Source organism: Bacillus rossius, assembly GCF_032445375.1.
Source record: "Bacillus rossius redtenbacheri isolate Brsri chromosome 9 unlocalized genomic scaffold, Brsri_v3 Brsri_v3_scf9_1, whole genome shotgun sequence".
NCBI lineage: Eukaryota > Metazoa > Arthropoda > Insecta > Phasmatodea > Bacillidae > Bacillus > Bacillus rossius.
Genome location: NW_026962012.1, coordinates 15,488,923 through 15,497,919, shown reverse-complemented (window position 1 = coordinate 15,497,919; position 8,997 = coordinate 15,488,923).

Here is an 8,997-nt window from a genome sequence, read left to right as displayed (position 1 = left end):
GGTTACGCCGCTCATCTCATTTGGGTGAAGACTTGGCGAGGGGTGCGTTTCACCAGCAGGAGCCAGTACTGCGGGCTGAGGCCAGGCTAATGGCCTTCGGTCGGTACGACGTAAACATGTAGCTAACACAGTGTAATAAACTGTTCAAAAAAACTTACAGTATAATAAATTTAGCTAACCTAACCAACTATTTTAGTTTTGACGCTGTCCCCTCTACCTCCATTGATTTTTACGTGATTTTTATACGGTTCGTGATTTCAGGGAAGGTTCGGCCTCGTGGCTGTAGGTAGGGGTTAACGCAGTAGGGCCCTCCGAGCTGTTATGTTCACTCGGGACGCCTGAAGAAGAACACAAAGTTACTGATTGATGCCTGATGAATTTATTACGGCACAGCCCTATACATAGGGCTGCCCGTCCTGGCCATAACGGTTGTCCCGAATTGAATAGTCACACGCACAGCCACTTCCTCAGTGGCGGCTCACGATTTTATTACGCGTGAAGGACCTACTCTTGCACATGATGCGGCGGTTACAGAATAAACCCTAACATGACATATTATACCCTGACGAATAAAACACTTCACTATTACACTATACGTATTACACTGGGCTAATGACACTGACGTCCACCCAAGTGTCTCCCCGGCTCCTTCAGGCCGTTATGCCTCGCCAGCGCCATCTCTTGAGTGTGTTGTGCGACGCAAGTGACGGTGACGTGCGACGTTTGTTTCCTTTACAGGATATGACTTATTATTTATTCTAAATATATTTTTGTTTTACGTTTGTGTACATATTTTTGCTTATATTTTATTTTAATTAATTTTGTATTGAAGGGTTTTGTATTTTTGTAAGTTTTAATTGTTCACCGGGCGCCATGGCCGCGGCTTCCACCTGTGACCAATCAGTGTGTTCCGCGGGCTCGCGGAGTGTGGGAGACGCGGGCGCTCCTGCACGCCAGGCGGGGGAGGGAGGGAGTCGTCGCGAGGACTCGGCAGACAGCGGTGATGCGAGTGTCATCGCTCCGCGCTATCGGGAGGGAGTCGTGGACCCGGCACGAGAGGCGACGGACATTTTGGTGACGCCGCTCCGGGACGGTGAGACAAGCGGGCGCGGTATTAGCACAGGTTCTAGACTTTTGCAGTGCGGAGACGTTTTCTCAACTTTGCAGTCGAGCTTGTTGATTTGCAGTTACGGTCGCGAGTTTTCATTTTATTATTCGCACACGTGTGTTCTGCTTTCAATTCGGGCGAGTCGCGATTCATTTTTTCAAACTGGTCATTCGCAGTCATAGGTTCTGTGTTTTTTCATTTCTTTCTGGCCAGTGCGGAGTACAGTCAGACAGACATCCTATCACGTGCGGGTCATAAGAATTATATTCCTTACCGTGGGAGTGATAGTCATCATGGGCGGTACGTCCCGTAATTTTCTTAACCAGAACAGTGCACGGAACCGGGTTTCGACCCACCTAGAAATAGTCACAGGCGGAAACGTGGCAGCCCCATGTAAAGTGTTCGGAGTCTTGAGCATAAAGGACATAATTTTGAAAGGACTCAAATATTAAATGATGAAAATAATGTCTAAGTTTGATAACTTTATTAGAGTTGTTCTCATTTAATCTCTGGAGACTAAGTTCCTCGGCCACGCGGCCTGAATCCCCCTCTACCGATCCCTGAGTAGCCGGCAGGACAGCAGCATTGTCAGGAACTAGTCGACCGGCCTATGACAACACGTAGGCCCGTAACTCGGGCGAGTCTACCTGACTCTTAGACTTGTCCCAGATATTGACTCGTTAGTAAATTTGGTGGCACAATAACGTGCGGCGGTTACAAAATAAACCCTAATATGACATATTATACCCTGACGAATAAAAAAAATTCACTATTACACTTTACGCATTACACTGGGCTAATGAAACATTGGCCCGTAACTCCTGCGTTTCTACCTGATTCTTAGACTTGTCCCAGATATTGACTCGTTAATAAGTTTGGTGGCACGTGTCGCCTACTGGCTGCCCCGTGCGGGCTGAAATTATTTAGCCGGTCGGCTAGGTTGTTGCGTGAAGCGCCGACGTAACTTCTCGTAGACTCCCCACAGTACTTACGTATTATGCTGAACACTCGTCTTTGAGGCCGACCACGGAAATACGAACAAGATTGAGAAAGATTACGACTATTAAAACTACATGTCGGTGAAAACAAAAGTTGCTGGTTCCGTGTTGCGCGGAAGCTGCCGGCCTCTCCGAGCTTTTGAAGGACACTGCCGCTCTCACCGCGCATGACCCCCCTCGCCCGCGAACCCTCCCACGGAAACGTGTGATTTTCGCGGGAAACTGAACCGGCCAGGTTCGGGACAAGGCGCACAGTGAAACATAATTTTGAAAGGACTGAAATATTAAATGATGAAAATAATGTCTTATAAAAACCTGTGTTCTGCTTTTTATGTGTTTTTAAATGGTCACGATCCTCAACAATTGTGTATATTTTGTAATCGTAACTAATTAATTCATGTGTAAATTCGCTTTTTAATTAATTACTCGCTAAGTTGTGTTAATAATTCTGTGATTTTTCTCAAGTGCTTTTACCGTGCTAGTAATGTAATCGCAGCCTGGTGCGTCGCGGGGCGGGCTTCTCCCACGCCGGCCGATTTCTCCCCCCCTCCTCCGCGGACCGCGGGCCTCGGTCCGCGGGCGGGCGGGAGAGCGCAGTGGTGTTCTGGGCGCGATCGAGAGCAGACGTGCACGCCGCTCCGCACTGCTCGTGAGGCGCGTTTTCTCAGCTCGCAGTCCGACGACAGTGAAATGTCACGGGTTGTCTCTGCAGCTGAGCTGCATTTGTTGTATCGCTCGTCGTATTGAGTTTTACGAGTTTTCCGGGACGTCACCCGACGAATGTCATAGGCCGTGTACGCGCAGTTACGGACCGCCGAACCTCTCAGTCAGTACGAGACTCTTACATGACGGACCGCGCACGCGCTGCGCGTCATTACAGAGCAATCGTAACCGGGACGATAATTACGGGATTATCTTCCCAGTTTGTGTCGGGACGTATTAACGGACGAGACTTTCTTCCGGGAGTCCGGGTCATAGCGGGGAGGGTGCTCATTCCGCGACGGGTCCGCCAGGCTGCGGCAGGCTCTCTATGCGACGATAAAAGGAGCTCGTGGAATGGACAACACCGAGTTATCCTTGGAACTTCCTACTATTCCTCCTCCTCACCTAAAATTCCCTCCAGGTCCCGTATTTCCCGGTCCCGGCCACGTTGGCCTGGATCCACACCTCACCGACGAGAGATGCACGGGCAAGACAGGGCAATTACGCAAACGGGGAATCAGGGACCTAAAGCCGAGGGACGTCAGTGATTCTGTATAGTTAAAACAATGGGAAGGGAATTGCTTGAAACAATTTGACAAACCCTTACATCTTACCATTTTTAACATTAAAAATTTGTACATACATTACCTCACATTGTTTACTCTCATGTTCCACTTGTAACTCTGTTTGACCTACAGGATTTGATTTAGGTACCTGTAGTAGCCTAGTCATAAGGGCTGAGTTTGAACTGAATGTCTCAAGTGTAAAACCTAATTGGGTATAAAGAATTATCGTAGACCGCAGGGTAGTTTAAAAAGTAGCTATCTTGGCAGCATCCCTTATGGGCACATAAATTATCTTTGGAGTTTGCAGATTTAGCCAAGGTATAATGAAAGGAAGTAAAAAGTTAAGAAATTTTTGAATTTCAGAATTAGCACAGAGGGATGCTATTTTTGACGTGACATCTAATAAATCGATGAACGCTGGCTGCACGTACGAAAAAGTGTCCCGTAACGCACATTGTCCCACTACGGATGTCCCACTACGGATGTCCCACTACGGATGTGTCCTGTTATGCTCCTTGTATGCATGTGTGGCATATCTCTCTACCAACACGAATTGAACAACCATCGATTTGACTTTGACGCCGACCGCCAATGCTCCTCTATACCCATAGATCGCTATTCCTCATCAACATCTCATGAAGGTGTGTGCACCGAACGCGCTCGTGCGCGCACCAGAGTGTAGAAAGTGCGACGGGGTGAACGCCAGATAACAAGCAATACGTCGGCGGAAGGATCCAGCCGGGTGTGGAATATCCCTCCGCCGAACAACAACAAATGTAATGTATGTATTTTTTACCACAGGATATTATTAGACGTTATTTTCATTATTTAATACTTTATTTCTCCAAAATTATGTTTCACCGTGCGACTTGTCCCGAACCTGGCCGGTTCAGTTTCCCGCAAAAATCACACGTTTCCGCGGGAGGACTGGCGGGGGAAGGGGGTCGCGCGTGGTTAGAGCGGCAGTATCCTTCCGGAGCTCATAGAGGCTGGCAGCCTCCGCGCAACATGGGACCAGCAATTCTTATTTTTCACTGATATGTAGTTTCAATAGTTGTAATTTTTCGCAAAACTTTTTCTTTGAGTTCCATGTTCGGCCTCAACTTACCGAGTGGTATTTAACTTAATTATTCAGTGCTGCAAGACGAGCGTTCGATGTGCTACGTAAGTACTGTGTGTGAACTACGAGATGTTACTTCGGTGCTTCACACGATAACCTAGCCAACCGGCTAACTAGTTTCAGCCCGCACGGGGCAGCCAGCAGGCAACACATACATTCAAACTTACTAACGTGTCAATTTCTGGGACAGACCTAAGATTCAGGTAGCGTCGCCGGAGTTACGGCATATGTGTTCTTAGCCCAGTGTACTATGGAATTTGTAATTTGTGCAGCGTAATTTTTAATCAGGATTATAGTATGTCATGTTAGGGTTTGGTTTGTAATCACTGCATTGTGTCCAAGTGTATGACCTTACCGGGGAATAAAATTGTGAGCCGCCACTGAGTGAGTGGTCGCGCGTGTGCCGTAATAAAGTAATCAGACATCAGCCGGTATTTTCTTGTTCTTTTCAGGCATCCCTAGTGGCATAAACAGCTCGGGGCCCATCTGCGTCAAACCACTACCTCTAGCTACAAGGTCGAACTACCCTGAGATCCCGAACGATACTAAAATCACGTAAATTTCCATAGATGTATCGTGGTTCGCGTCAAAATTGCACTCAACTTGTGTGGCATTTAATAACTTACTTTCAAATTTCTTTTTTTCTTTTAACTTCATAGTGCATCAAAATTAGTGAAGCAGCAAGGGCTCGTGTAGGGACAGGAATTGCGCGGGAACAGATGCGAAGCGCAGACGAGCAAGGGAGCGGGCGCCTGCGTTTGGCGCGCATCAAGTTACGCATCAGGTGCGATAATGGTTGTGGGAGCGGAAGTCCGCACGACTCACACAGAGATCGGGTGACGGAGCCGCAAACAAGGGCAGTGGAGCAACAATGTCACAAGTCACCACAGGTCACTGAAAATGAACGACTTCCAGGAGGCCTATGAGGCATGGGCAAGCGAAGGGTTACCCATGCTCAGGGTACACTGGGAGTACGGAGAACAGGACGAGTGGGAAGATGACGACACCGCAGCGGACACCGAGGGACGGACGTAATCTGGATGCCGCTACGACAGTACATAACGCAGCCCACATCGCCGCTGCCACACGCGGCCAACCACCACGCCGCCCACGTCTCGAACAACAGAGACCAACAACAACACAGAGCTGCGCAACAAAGGGGGCAGATATGTAAACTGGGCGGAACTGACACGCTCCACCGACACGCCGCCTACACCACCACCAGTAATGCCGACGCCGCCTCCGACACCGCCCCCGCCATATGGGGTGGAGACACCAAGCGGGATGACATCGCCGCAGATGGAGGAAGCCACAGTGTCCAGCCCCTGTGGCACAATTGGCACGCAGGGACCGGGTGGACACGTCAGGCTGACACCGACACGCCACCTCCGACGCCGCCCCCTGTTGCCGCACAGGTGGCAATCGAGCCGACCGAGACAACCACAGGGAGATGCAGCCTGGCAGGCAGCCAGGTCATGGATCACATGCAGCACCACTGCGGATCCAACGCACCACCTCCGGCACCACCAACGACGCCGCCCACAGCCACTGAGAGAGTGACTGGCGCGGCCGTGCATACCGAGACAGTCACAGGGAGAGGCAGCCAAGTCACAGATCGCACGCAGCTCTACTGCGGATCTAACACGCCACCTTCGGCACCACCGACGCCGCCCCTATGCCGCCGCCACCGCCTGCCGAGAACGCTACTGGTGAGGTGCCGTGTCTCAACTGGGCCACATCGCCGCACTTCCCAGCCAGCTACCAGGCCGCCGAAGCAGTTCCGTACAATGCGATGATCAACATGCCTCCCCCGACGCCGCTGCCCCCAACTGCCGTGAAGGCTCCCGGGGGGTTGACACGGTGCAAACCGGCCATGCTGCCACCTCCGCCAGAGGACAAAACGACCACTAGGCGACAACGACAGAAGATTACCCGGAGGAACCACTCCAATGGCGCCGCCCACGGTCGCTGAGAAAGAGGCTGGCACAGGGCAGAGGCCAAAACGACGATTTTGCGGCACTCTCTGGAGGATCAGCCACCTGCCGAGCCATTCACAGTCGGCCCGACGCCACCTCACGCACGTCACCAAGGGCGTGCCACTTACGCCTGCCACGCACGTCACCACGGGCATGCCAATCTCGCCCACCGCGCACATCACCACGGGCATGCCACTCATTCACGCCACCACGGGCGTGCCACTCACGCACATCATCAATGGTGTGCCATTAAACTCTGCAGCGCACATCACAAAGGATGTGCCACTCACACCAGCCACACACGTCACCAAAGGTGTGCCACTCACACCCGCCACGCACGTCACCGAGGGCGTGCCACTTTCACCCGCCGCACATGTCACCGAGGGCGAGCCACTTCTGCCCTCCACGCACGTCACCGAGGGTGCGCTACCGCCACGCATGCCACTGTGGGCCGCAACCTATGCAGGTCATGCGCGCCGCTGAAGGCGCCACACTACCGCCCGCCACACACGCCGCTGAAGGCACCATGCCGCCGCCGCCCGCCACGTGCGCCATCTTGGGCGCGCCGCCGCCTGCCACTGAGGGCGCCGCCACGTCGCCGCCGCCGACCACCTCGGCTGCCGTTGACGCTAACCCACAGGTACCCGACGCCGCCCCATGGACAGCCGCCCCGGGTGTACCAGGTCAGTGTACAGGCGTATCCTTAACAGTATGTGCAGTGAGGCATTGATGCACATAGCGGTCTCCGAGAAGGGGGGGGGGCATTTAACGCCGACCGCCAATGCTCCTCTATGTCGCATAGACAGCTATGTCTCATCAACATCTCACGAAGGTGTGTGCACCGAACGTGCTCGTATGCGCACCGGAGTGTAGAAAGTGCGACGGGGCGAACGTCAGGTAACAAGTGCTACGTCGGCGGAAGGATATGGCCGGTTGTGGCATTTCACTTCGCCGAACTACAACAAATGTAATGTATGTATTTTTTACCACAGGATATTATTAGACATTATTTTCATTATTTAATACTTTATTCTCTCCAAAATTATGTTTCACCGTGCGACATGTCCCGAACCTGGCCGGTTCAGTTTCCCGCGAAAATCACACGTTTCCGTGGGAGGGCCGGCGGGGGAGGGGGTCGCGCGCTGTGAGAGCGGCTGTATTCTTCCGAAGCACATAGAGGCCGGCAGCCTCCGCGCAACATGGGACCAGCAATTCTTATTTTTCACTGATATGTAGTTTCAATAGTTGTAATTTTTCGCAAACCTTTTTCTATCAGTTCCGTGGTCGGCCTCAACTTACCGAGCGGTATTTAACTTAATTATTCAGTGCTCTAAGACAAGCGTTCGTTCTGCTACGTAAGTACTGTGTGTGAACTATGAGATGTTACTTCGGCGCTTCACGCGATAACCTAGCCAACCGGCTAACTAGTTTCCGCCCGCACGGGGCAGCCAGCAGGGAACACGTACATTCAAACTTACTAACGTGTCAATTTCTGGGACAGACCTAAGATTCAGGTAGCGTCGCCGGAGTTACGGGCCTACGTGTTCTTAGCCCAGTGTACTACCTAATTTAAAATTTGTGAAGCATAATTTTTAATCAGGATTATAGTATTTCATGTTATGGTTTGTTTTGTAATCACAGCATCGTGTCTAAGTGTATGAACTTACCTGGAAATAAAATCGTGAGTCGCCACTGAGTGAGTGGTCGCGCGTGTGACGATTCAATTCGGGACAACCGTTACGGCCAGGACGGGCAGCATTATTTATAGGGCTGTGCCGTAATAAAGTAATCAGATATCAGCCGGTATTTTCTTGTTCTTTTCAGGTGTCCCGCGTGGCCTAAACAGCTCGGGGGGCCCTACTGTGTCGAACCACTGCCTCTAGCCACAAGGCCGAACCTACCCTGAGATCCCGAACAATACTAAAATCACATAAATTTTCATAGAGGTAGCGGGGTTCGCGTCAACTTTTCAATCATGTTTTCTACGTTTGAATTATTAATATTATGTAATTTAACGATCGTCCACAGATTTTCAGTACAATCGATATGGTTATTTAATGTTGAATATTCAAATACGTTTTTAACGATCAAAGTTGTTTTACAGTTACACATAATAATTCAAATTACACCCGAGATCTTTTGCACAATGTTTTAAAAAATATTGTAACACATTGTAAATAATTTTGGTGTATTTGGGATGCGTATTTGTTATAAAATCGTGTTATAAAAACGAAATAATACTATACCCCTACCGTGCTGCCATCTACGGTGACGGACGCCAACCGATTGAATCGTGCTCTCTATTTTAAAAATCTGATTACTAGTATAATTACAAGTATTTATTCTTAAAAAATAAGTAGCATCTGTCAGCGAGTGCAGTAATAATAGGTTATGTCACAATTGCCTAAATAATTATGGTGATTCATATAATTGATGATAGATATTTGATTACATTTTATTTATGTGAAAACTTGTTCATAATTATATTTAAACTTTATAGCTAAACACCAGTTTTTAAAATTAATTA